The 15,887-nt window shown below is 42.9% G+C and overlaps 1 protein-coding gene and 1 long non-coding RNA gene across 4 annotated transcripts in view; one reads left to right on the forward strand and one right to left on the reverse strand.

Annotated features, from left to right (window-relative positions):
* Positions 1-311, forward strand: part of LOC138963214 (2'-5'-oligoadenylate synthase 1A-like) — a 50,798-nt gene extending 50,487 nt beyond the window's left edge. For all 3 annotated transcript variants that reach the window (XM_070335267.1, XM_070335266.1, XM_070335265.1), the window contains exon 9: positions 1-311. This exon is cut by the window's left edge and continues 1,346 nt beyond it. The gene's annotated coding sequence lies outside the window, so the exon portion shown is untranslated.
* LOC138963223 (uncharacterized) overlaps positions 1-15,887 on the reverse strand; it is a 174,464-nt gene that overhangs the window by 79,401 nt on the left and 79,176 nt on the right. The gene's annotated exons all lie outside the window — the stretch shown is intronic.

The following is a 15,887-nucleotide window of genomic DNA, read 5'->3' on the forward strand; positions in this document are numbered from 1 at the left end:
ACACACACACACACACACACACATACACCACGACCCTCGTCTCGATTCCCCCTCTATGTTAAAACATTTAGTCAAAACTTGACTAACTGTAAAAAAAACTACGATATCTAACCGAGTACGAGATCTGTGTTTGTTTCTATTTTGTTGTATGTGTCTGAAATTAATTGTTTTGTTTAGTTTTTTCCTTCGCGTTTTGCTTCGTTTTGAAATGTATGTTATCTTTGCTTAATATTGTACAAAGTTACGCCAAAAAATGAAATATTTGAATACTAGAATAAACTCCATAATAAAAAACACATCTAAAAACATGATTTTAAAAGTGACGTACCATTGTGTGTGTGTGTGTGTGTGTGTGTGTGTGTGTGTATGTGTGTGGTGTGTGTGTATGTGTGTGACTGTGTGTGTGTGTGTGTGTGTGTGTGTGTGTGTGTGTATATGTGTGTGTATTAAGCATAGTTAGACACAGTCTGCACTTACCAAGAGTATTTTGTCCCCAGTCTCGGTAAAAAGAGACCGCAATCATGATCTTTGTGACTGCTTTATGATTCAAAGGGAAACAAATCTTGTCATGTTTTTTCTAATAAGTTTTTAATAGGATTCTGTCCCTTGAAACATAATTTGAGGTACCTTGGTCTGTGGTTTTTTGCATCTGTTTTCGAACACTTATGTGCAGAGGCTTGTATTTTTGATACATCGATTATTATTAGGTGGTCCATTACCCTTTTTCAAATGAAGTAATTGTTTGCAATGGCACATTAGGGGCTTATTTTCCGTTTGGTCTAAATGACTTCATTAAAGGTGGTCGAGTACATTTTTGCTTTTTTTCTCAATAATCTTATAGTTAGATTTCGCTAAAAAGTTATTTCAGATGATGAATGAACCATGGGAAAAAAAGTTCATAGAATAAAAGATATATGAAAAAAAGTATTTATTTTTGGGAAGTGTTAGTAACACTGCCAATGTTTTGTTTTCCATGTGTAATAGCAATATCGACCAATCAAATTCATGTCACTATGCTGATAGCCACACCCACACAATCACAGCAACAGTAATAATTGGAGCGCTGTCCACAGGTTTTTTTTTAAACGAACGAAATGCACGGTATTTGAGAGGAGTTTTGCCCTCGGCATTTTCCAACTAAGGATATCCCACTACTCTGGAATACTACCATGAATTTTTAAACGGCTACCCTGGCTTCGTCCTTCCTGATCATGTCGAAGGGGGTGTATTGTTGATATTTGTAGGTAATAGACTCAGCATTTTAATGGTCAAATGTCGATTTCTGTATTAAAATGGAGACCAAGACCTTTAAGACTGCTTAACTAATTTGATACCAAACACTTTCCTCTACCAAGCCTCATCGCGCACTACTGGGTCAGCAGGTGGCACTGAAATTTACCGGACATACGTTGTTTGCACGTGTTAAATATGCATTGGAAAGGAATTTATAGTGGATTTAAAAAAAAAAAAAAGCTGGCTGAGAGGCCTTGTCAGTGTAACTCTGCTGTTTGTTAGTAGTCAAGATAAAACAATAAGCATCCAAGCCACAAAACAAAAAAACAAAAAAATTACTTTCAAAATCAGAGTGGTCTGATTGCCGGTCCTGAGTCTATTTTGACAGGTATACAGAGCATAAAACGCACACATAAAAAAAGGGGAACATTCAAGTACCAGAGAGTCTTGCATATGCGCTATACCTGAAACTGCCGTCTAGTCACTGAGTCAATAGTGAAGTGAAACGTGAAACCGACAACAAAACCATATTGCCAAAGCGGGTTGAACGCCTACTTCATTTATGTCCTTAAGCATTCTGATCATCATCGCTCCACGGCTATCGCCAGTTATCTCTCTGACCGGATGCTAAAGTCCTACGCGAATCTATCAAAACTAGGAATACAGAGTTATCTCCCATATGTTGTTCGCGAGCCGGCAGTGTTCGCGAAACGAAAATCATGATTGCAGATTGGCCGACTTCGACAGTGATCTCCGTTCTGTTCTTCACAGTTATGATAAAGACATCGTTCTAAGGTCAAAACAAGTCGAAATTTTGGGACTGCTGCCGGAAGGAGACCGTAATATATGGTTGCATCACTGTCAGAAAAAATCGTCTGCTCCAGCGAGCGCCGAAACCAAACGGTTGATTATCACGTGACACTTTTGCCATATAGAGTTGTTTGCACAGTAAATACAGCCGCAAAACATAGCTCGCTTGAAACTGTCTTACATATCAATTCCTTTGTAATTTAAAAATTACACATCACCATGAAAAATCATTATCGACGATCGCGAATCTGCTTATATCCATAACACATCATAGTTACGAAAAGATCTAAATATGTAAAAAATCGATTTCCTCGCCAGACAAGGAAAACCAAGGCATCCTGTGAGGGATAGAATGAGCCGAGCTCATTTTGACCTGAGGTCAGGATGGTCCTTTTGGTGACTTCAGAGCAATAATACCCATAGCACACTCAGTCATTTGACATGTCAGGCGATGGCATATACCAATGGTAAACCAGGCGGTACTTGTTGCCGCAGTCAGCACACCTAATTTACCCTTCAGTTCTCTTGTTGAACTGGTCGTCATGTGTTCCCACTGCTTCCCACTTACAAAAGCGAAAAAAAAGGGAAAAAAACCAAAAAAAAACTGAACTAACAAACAATTCAAACAAAAGCAATTTCAAAAAACGTATTGATTTGTCAATAACAAACGTTCCAACAAATTACCTTTCTTGTTTTTTGAAACAAAAGCAAACAAACAAACAAACAAAAAACAACGAAACCACACGGACTTATTGTGAATTTGAACAGGGACCTATATTTAATATAATCTATGATTTGAAGCACCGCTTTTATACCACGCCATCGCCGAAGCCGGGACAAAGCACCCGTAAGTTCCATCGCAAATGGATTGCAGGGGCGGACGAGGGGGGGGGGGGGGGGGCACAGGGGGCACGTGCCCCCCCCCCCGGGAAAAAAAAAAAAAAAAGAAGAAAAAAAAGAGATTTTTCTATGCTGATTCTATGACCATTTCTAAGTTCAAATGGCACCAGATGGCACCATTTTGCTTCTTTGGGCAAACATTTTTTCCGGGGGGGCATGCCCCCGGACCCCCCTAGCAAATTCGGGCGCTTCGCGCCCATCACATTCACTTTCAATTCAAAGTGTCCCCCCCCTTACAAAGCAACTGATCCGCCCCTGGATTGTGTAGTTCAAATTAGTGTACCAAAGTTCTTAATTTTATCTATAATTTTGTTGATTTGTGGATTACATTTGCTGATTTTAGCATCAAAGAAAAACTTTTCATAGTTTTCAGGGCCGGACCAAATGAGTTGTAAGGGGGGGGGGGGGGTTCCTCCTTTTTTGGGGGGGCAAATCAGCGAAATGGCGAAGCCACAAGCGCGCGCCTGCTTTGCAGGCGCGCGAACTAGGGGGGTCCGGGGGCACGCTCCCCTGGAAAATTTTTGAAAAACGGTTAAAATCTGTGCAATCTGGTGCATTCTGGGCCTTGTTTTGAGGGTTAAGAGCAGCATTGTTTTGGTGCTAAAACTAGTAATAAAAAAACAACTCAAAGCAAGGTATATGCTTTTTCCAGGGGTGGGGTTCCGGAACCCCTGGAACCCCCCCCTGGGTCCGGCCCTGGTTTTTGAGACACATGAAATGACACTTCTGAGGCCCTGCCTCAATACAGAAACCAACACGCACCCGCAACGACCCCCCCCAACGTGTGCCTGTGGGAGCGATCCAGCGTCCGCGGGAGAAGCTGACCAATCATGTGCGAGCAGTGATGGCTAGCCTCGCTTTGAAGCATATGAAACGTCCATTGATGATTGATGGCCGGAGGATCTATTTGGGAGTTTTGAGTTTGCAGTAAGGTATATTGGGCTGCCATGGAGGCGGAGCAGCGATTGAACAAGCATGGAGGTAGACGGGTTTGCTTCTGCATCACCAGGTTTTAAGCGGTTTGTGTGTCATTTTCAAGTTTGATGGTCGTTCGATGTTTGATGTGAATGATGGAGTGCTCAAAATAGCAAACTTTGCTGCAGAGCACATGCTTTTGTGACCGGTTCAGCGGTTGTGTGGTCCAAGTCAAAAATTTCTGCTGTTAGTGTTAATCAATGCTAACCGAGTTCCCAGACTCGTCTGTGGAGATGACATCAGTCACTTCCGTGTCACTAGGATGTAAACAAGGAAACCCCCATGTAATAATATGGTGTTACTAACACTGTTAGGTGTTTGTATTCGGAGGCTATCGTAGGGTCACACTCTCTCAGCCACATCAGTATAACATTGATCAGACGAATGTCTATCACTAAGTTTGTTTCAACTATGGTTAGAAAATTACATTGAGGTTAAAGATTGACTATACACATACCACTTTCTACACATAAAACAACATAAAAATACACATTGACAACACTTCACATGTGTCTGTGTGTGAGGATTGTATTGTGTGATTATAAAGTATTTATGTATCTTCCTTTACTCTAGCCCTATGTAATGTAGTTGCACAATCAGTTTAGTCTATGCCTCGCGTTGTGTTCAATACATGTGCCTACAATACTAGCCGACCTCGGTATTCAGAGGAAACCCTGTGTGTTTCTTAGTAATCTAGACTGTGTGTTACATAAATATTGTGATGTGTGTTTTGGATGTTAGAACTTGCCACGTACAGTTTTAACAACACATGTTTACAGGACAACAGTTAAGGAGAGGCAGAAGTTACAATACTGACATGACACAAACCAAGCTCACACACTCACGTTCTTTCACCGACATACGCATGTTCACGCTCACCTCTCGTACGTACAGTGGTGTTCACCATAACTCATAGGAAACAGTTACAAGGTTTTATTTACACTATAATACATGAAAAGCAAGTAAACAAACCCATCAAACAAAGTGTGGGCCGCATAGGTTGCAGCTCACATGAAGGGGGGGTTGGGAATCATCACGCAAACACCAGTTGTCCTTTCACAACTTTATTTCACCACCTAGAACCTCGGAGAAAAGGGGATTTGGCCTTTGCTCATGTCATCACTGGCCGCTGTTACTCCCACGTATCCACCATCATGTGGTTCCTGGAGCCCAGCTGCACACACACGTCTTTCCTCTCCAAAGTCGTGGAACCAAAAGAACGCACGCTACCGAGTTTGGCGGGACTGCGCGGGCACTGACCACTAGTGGCCAATGGGCAGGCAGTGATTTCAAAGCTCGCTGCGTGTGTGTCAAACGGACCAACCGTGAACCAGGTCACTAACTGGGATGGGCGATCGGGGCGCAGCCCGAATTAACTATGGTACCAGCGTGGATGCTCTTTTAAAGGGGCACTCCTGGAGAAATATTTATAATTTTAAAAACAATAGTAACATAGATAAATTGCATTCCTTACAATGGCCGGCGGCCACAAAAGCACCAAACATTCCTTAACTTTACCTAGTGTTTACCCCCGACTCAGTCCGATCAGTAACTAGCACCTACGGCTCTTTTCTTGTGTAAGCTTATATCATTCCTGCTCCGTTTCACACACAAGACAGACACGGCAACAACACGTATACCAAACACTGAAAGACGGAACGAACATGCCAACGTTCAGCATTTAAATACGACGCTGAGGGACAAAACGAACAAGCAGAACACACAGCATTTAAATTCAACGCTGAGAGACAAAACGAACAAGCAGAACACACAGCATTTAAATTTAACGCTGAGAGACAAAACGAACAAGCAGAACACACAGCATTGAAATTCAACGCTGAGAGACAAAATGAACAACGAAACAGAGACAGATGAAAGTGATAGAAAGTACACACTTATGCAGCGTGTAAGAGAGAGAGAAAGGGACGAGGAAAACAGAGCAAGCACTTATTCAGCGCTGACTGACGAGACGTGCCGAGCGGCCTCTTTTATACCCTCTCAAAGACTCAGTATCCTCTGTGGGCTGGCTGTAAGGGAGGGGATGGGGGTATCTACAGGAAAGGCGGGGGTGACTAGAAGGAAGGTGGGGTCACTGAGTACCTGCAACTCTGAGCTAGTAGGGCTCTCCTGCTACACTCCCCCCTCCTTAGACCTAATGTGCCCTCACATTACTAGTCAAAAACAAATGACTAGACATCAGTAAATGCATCGACAAAAATCAAAATAATACATGTTTAAACACAGCAACATCAACAACAATCGAACCAGTTTTTATTAGACAATATTTTGACAATCAGACAATGCTGCATATCCATGGGAACACAACCCAAACACAACTACAGCAAAAATCCAATCTTGATCAGTTCCACTTATGAGTGGCAATAACAGAATGAAAGTCGAAACCCATTTGTCTATTTCAAACCCACATGCTGAGAACTGCTCTTTTAACCATCAACAGTTCATGACAAACCCCGCTTAGGTTTAATGGCATAAGTGTCTCCGGAACGTGACACAATTGAAAAAATGTACAAAATCGCATTGAGTATACCATATTATTAATATTATTCCTGAACATCTTACATGACTCACAACCGAAACTTGAACTACGCTTTTACCATAGTTGTAACGAAGAGGTAGGGTCGTCAAAAGAGCCTTCGACTGCACCCTTCTAACGCGTATTATTAAATTCACCATACAATATTCTGGCTTCACCTCGCTGGAGACGGCTCTGGTGGTGACACATCGAACTCGCCGAGGAGTTCCGCCAGCGAGAAGTCAGTGCAGGTCAGGACGTCGTCTTCAACCACGCACAGGGAAGTGGGTAGGCTGACATCGGGGCTTGGGGTCAGGGACACAGGTGGACTATCCTCTTGGGGTGTGGTTGGGGCCTCGTCCTTCTCTCCGGGTTTTGTTCTATGGGCCGCCTTGGACGCTGGCAGGGTAGCGACCACACCTTTCGGCCTGGTGCCACCCTGGTGATGTCGCCTCTGGTGCCGCCGCAGTTGACACCCCGTCGCATTGGAACTTTTTGCGGAGGTTTCTGCAGTCTAGCTCGGCTTCTGTAATTACGAGTTCTGCCTCTGCAAAAATGTATGAGGATGGAAATGATGACAATGACGAAGGTGGTTATGAGGGTGAATATCGGTTAGGGGGTCTGACTGTTCTTCCCGCCCTAGTGTTAATGATAGGCCGTTCCCCGTCACTCGCCCCACTCCATTCATTCTCATCCTCACTCTCGTTCTCACTGCTTTCTTGCTCATCACTCCCACTCTCTGGCAAATTCCTCCCCTCATAGGGTTTAGTGTCGTTGATATGAATTACTAGCGTCTTCCCAAATCCCTCAATTTTAACAGCACTTTCACCAACCCTTTTCACAACTCTGTATGCGTCCACCCCAGGCCAAGTTTTTGTTTAGCTTTTGGCGGGTACCATCTCCAGACCCAATCTCCTGGTTCTACCTCCCTGAGTTTACAGTTCTGGTCATGATAGTGTTTCTGTACGCTAACTTCTGATTGTTCCCGTACAAAACAGAATACCTTTTCTAAGGTGTTCTTTACCCAGTGCTTCATTTTGTTTTAGAGCATGAGGGGTCAAATGACCCCTGACCACTGAAAATGAGGGGTCAATTTCATATGGCATGGGCCAACACCACCGAACCCGTCGCGATATAACCTTGAATGGTTGAAAACGACGTTAAACACCAAATAAAGAAAGAAAGAACACCACCGAAAAGAAAATACACCACAAAACAACAAAAAACCAGGAAAAATAACAATTTAAATTATTCACAGACCTTGACCGCCTTGTGTGAGTACTCAGTACTGAGTAGTCACTGGGAAAACAGTTTCCTGTTGCATTTGCTGGCCCACTTCTGAACTACGTCCATGAAGGGCATGTCAGCGAGGGCTGGCCCACTGATGCACACCCTCACCCATTATCCCCTTCTCCCACGGGTTCAGTAAAAACAGAAAATATCTACCTTCGTCAGACTCACTGACAGCTACAGGAAGCTTGAAAGTGAGTTTGGTCTGTACAAGTCCACTGACTCCAGTTAGCTTTGCCTTCAGCTTCTTCACAGGAGGAGGCGGCAAATGGCGAAATTGTTCGTTAGATCAACGTGACATCATGCTCAGTTTTTGAAACAAGCGGAAATGAAAGACGCTGTGGTTTCTTTTTCTCCTTGTCAGCCATTGCTGACAAAAAACCAGTCTGAGTTATGATATTGATAAACAACAATCAGACCGAACAACGGAGAAAGAAACAAACGCAAGCAAAAGCAAACAAATTAGAACGAGCTCACCCAAACTTGTGCATGAGAAGCAGGGACCTGTAGACGGGGTGAAACACTGTCCAGAAGACAGTAGGCTAAAAGCCTGCAGCGTAGTGTAAAAAGCGTCCGAGCTACTCGGTGGCTGAAGTGGGAGTGAGCTTTCAAACATGGCGGCGGTTGAGTCACGCGTGATAGGTCACGTGACGGTATGACCTCGACTCTTGTATAGCTTGGGTTATAGGTCAAGGCCGTTCTTTTTTAGGGGGTTGCTTCCCCTTTGGGGTGAAGCGTAGTTCAGTGTCCTAGCACTTTAACTGAAGTTAATGCTATCTATGTGAGTTGGTAAGTATATTAATTAAATCAAAATTTATTTTTGAAATTTTATATTCTGATTGGTTCCTCTCTGCAAAGCCAATGAATCAAATTCACTGACACACTTGTGATTCAGTGACTCACTTGTTTAATATCAAGTCGGCGACCTCCGATCGCTAGCGTGGAGAAATCGGCGACGTTAATGAAAAAAAAAAAGTTTTTAAATGTGCGCCCGATGGGCGCATAGCACGGCATTGCCGTGCATCATTTTGAAAAATGACGCGTGAATGGCGCGGTCGCCCCAGCAAAATGAAGCACTGTTTACCCACTCCACATACTCGACTGGACACAGAGGCGTGTCGCCCACAGGGAACGTACCCAGCTCTACATTAAGGGGAGATTGATTTCTCTACCGAACATAACCAGATTTGGTGTACACTGTGTTGACTGATGAACAGTCGCCCTGTATGCTAGCATAATCAAATCCAAGTGGTCGCTCTAGTCGTCCCTCTGCTCATTTACGTAAGCTGACAGCATCTGCTGTATAGTACGGTTTTGTCTTTCGACCATCCCATCGCTTTGTGGATGATAAGGAGTGGTTCGAGTTTTATCTGCCCCTAGCGCTGTGCACAAGTGCTGGAACAAATGAGACTCGAACTCCCTCCCTTGATCCGTATGGATTGTCAGGGTTCCACACAGGCTCTGAGGTCAAGGGTATTCATACCCTTTCACCAAAAAAAGTAAAGGGTTTTCATACCCAGACCTGTTTACCCTTACGATTTTGGCGTAATTTATTACGATTTTCTGCAAAAACTACGCCATTCCGCTATCCGTGTCAAGACTACGATTTTCATAAATTAAAAAAATGTGTAAAAAATTTTTTTTTATTTTTTTTTTTTATCAATTCACATGTTTGGCATTGTTTTTTTCAATGGCAAAATGGGGTGAAAAAGCACAGGACTGACCAGAGATCATGTCTGTCTGATGAGATGCTGGAGAGCCTTTATTCTAGTGGTGAAGTCTCGCCCTCACTCATTCGGCAAGCGCAAGTACAGTAGAGAAGCGCTTGACACACTGAAAAAGGCCTACTACGAGCAAAAGAAAAAGAATCAGTGATGCATGTGCTTTTGATGTGATCTTCTTTGAAATTATGATGACTACAAAAACTGACTGATGTGTTTTGTTTGTGAAGGATGGATATATTATATGTGCATGATTGCGTTTCGCAGACACAGTTGTCATGTGCGTTGTAATTGGCGACGAATGCTGGATGATTACTATTTTTGTGCCAGGATTACTATTTTTGGGGCTGAGCATTACTCCAAAACACTTATGGGGGTAAACAGGTCTGCATACCCTTTCCTGATTGATCAAAGGGTATGGCATGTTGTCGGCGACTCGGCGTATTGCTTTGCTGTTTTACCAGGTTCTTGCATGTGCATGATGTCAATGTGTGCAAATTGCATTGTCAATTTGAGAGTGCTTTGAATAAAGGAAATAATTTATGACCATTGTGAAATGTCATATGTGTAAATTCTTGCTTGTAGCATTACAATAAGTGAATAACACCATTTATCTAATATAGGTCTATGATAACACTTACACATTTACAGCAATTACCGGGGTATCAAAACACTAGTCAGAGGCTGAGAGCTTTCACAAAATGAACAAGTAAACTGGCTTGAAATTCTGAACAGTAAACTTTTATTAATAACCCAGAACCCAGCCACCAACTGACAATTATGAGTTCAACAGCGCAGTGCCACACAGTTTTTTTCCCCGCAAATTCAGGGTAATGCTATGAAAAGTCAGTTCAGTTCCACAACAACAAGAACATTTAACATGGGTGAAAGTAGCCCGTCAATTGACTGAAATCCGTCAATCTGAAAATAATTCTGACGGAAATTCCGTCAATCTGCAATTTTGAAAAATTTTTTATATTTTTTTTATAAACCGAAACTACTTGCGGAACGCGTTTTTGAACTGCTATAGTGAACCGGTTGCAGTTTGCCCGGGTTGGAGTTCATGAAACTAAAACTGTGTGTGATAAGTTCGGTGCTTGAAACTCAAGTGCTTTTCCTTGAGAACTTTGCACTATAAGAGATGCTACTGCTTAGTTGCTACTTTGTGCAGTGCTACATCATGCTGTTTGCATGTGTGACATTCTGTTTCATCATTTAATTCAATGCCTGTCTGGCAATGTTTGCTTCTTATAATTAAATATTTCGAACTTTTATTTCAGTTGTTCAGTTGTTCACTTTCTATTTCATGTAGTATGGCTGTTGTCAATGTTAATTGTTATCAATTGTGTCGTTGTGTTGGAAGATGCAAGTGTGAAAGGATACAAAAGAAAAATGATTACTTCTGTGAATTGTTTTGATTTTGTTTACCCTTTTTACCATATATCATTAGAATCTGAAGGTATTTTTTGACCTGCATGATAGTGTATTTTTTTGCCAGGAAAGGCCACAAAATCACAATGAATAATGCAACAATTCGTTTTCAGTGCCTACGTGTTTAATCATCATTTTGTTGGCCAGTCTCTCCACTGAGAGTCGGTTCCTTAGCTTTGACTTTCCCCGGTTCTGTTGACTAAAGCCTCTCTCACAGGGTACAGAAGTGATTGGAATGGTCAAGAGAATTTCACCAAGCATGCTAAAATCAGGTATCGCAAACGTCCAAGTTCGTTGTTTTGGATCAACTGCAGCAGGCTTTCTTGGTCGTGGCCTTTTCAAACACAAAGTCAGTGACAAAACTGATCGTCTGCAAACTTGCACGCTCGCTGTCTTCGCGGAACCAACAGAACCGAAAATAGCGGAGGGGAAGTAACTCTGGTCACGCTGACAGCGCCAACTTCCCGGAGACAGTAAACACGTGTCGAGATCGCCGGTGAAGCTTTCCGAAATTAGTCTCCCGCGAAAAAAAACTCGAGCGTCGCATAACCAGCCGTACCGTTTGTAAAACGATCAAAGTCATACCCTTTTGCCTTTCAAATCGTACGTTATAACTTATTATACCTCTTGCAGTCTTGGCAAAATAATTGTTGTTTACCGACACCCTTTCAATGAGCGTCTCGTACGTGATTTGGGGGGTCAGAGGGTATAATACCTCCAATTTTACGTGATGTGGAACCCTGATTGTCAAAGGTACTCCAAATCTGCAGATGAACTCTGTGAGAAGTTTGTCTCCTACGGACCGGGCGGTGTGATCGACCAAACAGTATGCTTCTGCGTACTTGGTGTAGTAATCCTCTACCACCATAATGTACTCGTACCCATCATGAGACATAGGTAAGGGACACATAATGTCAATAGCTATCCTTTCTAAAGGCATCCCCACGTTCACATGTCGCATAGGAAGCTTGGCTACCTGGACCTGGTTTTCTTCGTGCACACGTCACAATGTCTACACCACCTAGCAACGTCCTCTGCCATACCTGGTCAGTACACGTGACGCTTCACGCTTGCTAGTGTTCTGTCACGACCAAGGTGACCAGCGGTCTTATCGTCATGCAACATCGTCAACACTTTCTGCCTAACTCCAGCTGGAGCAACCAACAGAAATGTCTCTTGCTTTGTAAGTTTATTCTCTGACACAACGTACAACAACCCATCCACTACCCTCAGGTTTTCCCAATGAGCTATGAGCGTTCTGATAGCTGAGCTGTATTGTGAAACTTCGTTCTTTGGAGGCTTGTCTTCTCTCTTCTTCAGAGCTAACAGAATGCTTGTCACTTGATCCCCCTGTTGGAGCATAACCATCTCCTCATGAGACCATACAGAAAACCAATTACTCCTACAGGGCCTAGACCTTGGTAACCAAGGAACACTATCAGACAATGACACATGAAATTTTGAAATTAATGGTTGAATGACAAGAAACACACCATTTTAAAGAGATCAAAATTCTGAGCACACAGCAATTTGTTTTATTTAAATCGGTGCAGTAGTTATCGAGATATGGTCATTTTAGTTGAGAATTTTTGGGCGTCATTTGAGGACAAAGCTAGTAGCTAAATACATGGGACATAAACTGATTGCTGTGGCAATGACATGACATTTTGAAATTAATGGTTGAATGACAAGAAACACACCATTTTAAAGAGATCAAAATTCTGAGCACATAGCAATTTGTTTTATTTAAATCGGTGCAGTAGTTCGCGAGATATGGTCATTTTAGTTCGAAATCACTTTGCTTTGAGCGAGCCGAGATCGCAACCTCTTCAGGCTTTTGATCGGCCGAGTTTCGCATTTTTCGGGTCCAGTTTTGCGCAGCATAATCGTTGGGAATAAGTCATTTCTCTTTTGATTTTTGGCTTAAATGAAACAGAAGTTAATGTTTTATAAACTGCATTTGAACCGTGTTTGCCGATGGAAGTTTTCAGACCAAATTTTAGTGAAACTCACACAAGTAATATTCACCGTCATGCTGACGGAGATGTAGCTTCCGATGGGTCGCGGTTTTTTGTATGGGAAAGATGTAAAGCTTTTTCTGATTGGTTGCAAAATATCACAGCCCTCCAATGAAAATTACGGTATTCTGAGCAGTTTGAAATAAACTGGTCGTCTGCTAAGAGTGACGCGAAAATGGCCGCGAGAGGCAGTGAAGACGAACACGCACTTTCACACTCAAAATATTCCAAAACACATCTTTTATTAATTTCATACAGTAAACTTTGTTTTTGAATCATTTCTTTATTCATTCCTTTTTCATTTGATACATAATTTGTGACTCACAAACATCAATTATGCCAATTATTTTTCACTCAAAGTGAAAAAAAAAAAGCCTTTTCACCGTGTCCTCAGTTGACGCTGGGCGATGTGGCAATGCTACTAGATGCCACCATTGGGTGTCCGGATGGTGTATGATCTTGGTTCAGGCCTCTTGTTGAGGACAGTGGCTGGTATCCATGTTTTCTTGCATCTGAACCTTCTGGCCTTCATGGAGTGGGGGAAGGTCTCGGGCTGAATGATCGTGGTATTTCTTTTGAGTTTGTTGGCGGACTTGAAGATTCCTGCGCACGTTCCTGTTGTATGGGGTTGTTTTGGCCAGGTATGGGAGATTGGACTGGAGGAGATTGAGGTCACGGGCGTTCTCGACAGGCTTCAATGCAGTTGCTGCTGCTGTCTGGATGGCGCTGTGAATGGTGATTAAGTTCAGCTTTCTGCTGCTTGATAGTCCCAGAATGGCTGGACCATCACTTTCTGTGATGAAGAATTCTGCGTCATGCCATTCTGTGTCCTTAAATTTGCATTGGATCGTGATGACTCCAACTGCTTGATGAGTGCTCCGTTGTACGCTTGTAGTACAGTGCGACGTAGTTCTGTGGCGCCTGCTGCCGGGAAACCCTCAGGGTTGAGCTGCTCGGGAAACATTCGCCGATAGATGCGGAGTGGGAGTATGTTTCCCTGTGCTCCCGTGTCCACTTTTACTTTAAGGGATGCTGGCATTGTATACTTGATGTCCAGGCTGGCGTACAGCTCATCCCGGTTGTCGCCGTTATTTGTCTGGATGCTTGAGAAATCTAGGCTTGCGATGTCGGCTGTAAGTTCACCATCGCTGAGGTCTTGCACGACATTGATGTGTTTCCTGCCGCCTTGCTGGTGGCCAGGTCGACTGCGTCGCCGTCCTCGGGATTTGTGTTGGTTGCCAAGACTCTGTGCTCAGCTCTGTTACTGTATGCTGCTTCTATCTAATGCTCTATACTTTAATGAATAAATCTTTTTATGACTTGGCTTGTTTTGATGAATCTTCAGTTTTTGGTTGTATTTTTAAATTTTAATGTGCAAATACTTTGTAGGTTAGTTGAGGTAACTCGTGGCGGCACTGATTTAATGGAAGGTAATAGACTTATGTTAGCATGAACCAAAGATATTTTAATTGAATTTAAAAAAAAAAAAATTATTGGATAATAATTAATATTCAATGCTGTAGAATATCATTTCCAAAAGCAGAATTTAAAAATTTTGTGAGCCAATGGACTGGAACTGCCAATTGCCCCCCCTCAACCAGCTTCTGATATCTGGGCAGTACAGACGAGTTCTCTTCCCAAGTTTTCCTGTGCAAACAAAAGCAAGATAAATAAACATAGGACAGAGCCCCTACAAAAATGCAATAAAAACTACCATACTTTTCGGTGGGCCTTGTAACCATGGGTCGCGGAGTTCCGGTTGGTGCATCAGAATCGGTGGCCCTTGTAACCATGGGTCGCTGAGTTCCAGTTGGACAGTTATGAACAGATATTTTCAGGCCGAGAAGAGGAAAGGCTGATCATCATCTTGTTCATTTCTTGTTTTGTCAGCTGAGGCCAAGCCTCATGCACACCAGCTTCCCAGTCCTGAAAATACCCCAGGGAATCATGTCTAAGATAAAACCGGCACGGTTGGCCTAGTGGTAAGGTGCCCGGCCCGTGATCGGGAGGTCGTGGGTTCGAACCCCGGCCGGGTCATACCTAAGACTTTAAAATTGGCAATCTAGTGGCTGCTTCGCCTGGCGTCTGGCATTATGGGGTTAGTGCTAGCACTGGTTGGTCCGGTGTCAGAATAATGTGACTGGGTGAGACATGAAGCCTGTGCTGCGACTTCTGTCTTGTGTGTGGCGCACGTTATATGTCAAAGCAGCACCGCCCTGATATGGCCCTTCGTGGTCGGCTGGGCGTTAAGCAAACAAACAAATGTCTAAAAATACAGTCTCGCATCATTCAAATCAGCAAATGCCATCAAGTCTGGATTCCTTTTATGTCCATTTCTTTAAATATCTCGTATTTAAACGTTTTTCTCAAGAGGGTCTGCAATAGTCTTGCTTATTACTTGAACTGCAAACTTCACTTTCATCTGGTTACCGCCCTGATATGGCCCTTCGTGGTCGGCTGGGCGTTAAGCAAACAAACAAACTTTCATCTGGTTAAAAGCTGTCAATTGCAAGTCAACGATTGCGAGTGAGCATGTGTGCCTCGCTGAAAATTTTACCTTCAACATGATTGGTGCACAGATCAACAATATGGTGCCATTTTATTTCAACGCCGTTTTTCCACAGTGTCTTGGTTCTCCTGTGGCCAAAAGAGTTTACAACGCAATTCTAGCAATATGGTGCCATTTTATTTCAACGCCGTTTTTCCACAATGTCTTGGTTCTTCTGTGGCCAGAATAGTTTACAAAGCAATTCTATCAGTCTTCATCATATGTGGAACATCTGAAATGAAGTACAGTTTACGTTTTGGAAAAGAATAACTGTTCCAGCACCAATAGCCTTCATCTGTCACAGCATTGTACTTGAAACATTTTCTGTTGGGAGTTGCACCATCACATGTAAGAAATATCACTTTGAGATTACAGACCAGTTCAAGAATCCGAACAGCCTCCCACATAATAGAACACAAGTATTCTCC

The sequence above is a fragment of the Littorina saxatilis genome, linkage group LG3, assembly GCF_037325665.1.
Source record: "Littorina saxatilis isolate snail1 linkage group LG3, US_GU_Lsax_2.0, whole genome shotgun sequence".
NCBI classification, from domain to species: Eukaryota; Metazoa; Mollusca; class Gastropoda; order Littorinimorpha; family Littorinidae; genus Littorina; species Littorina saxatilis.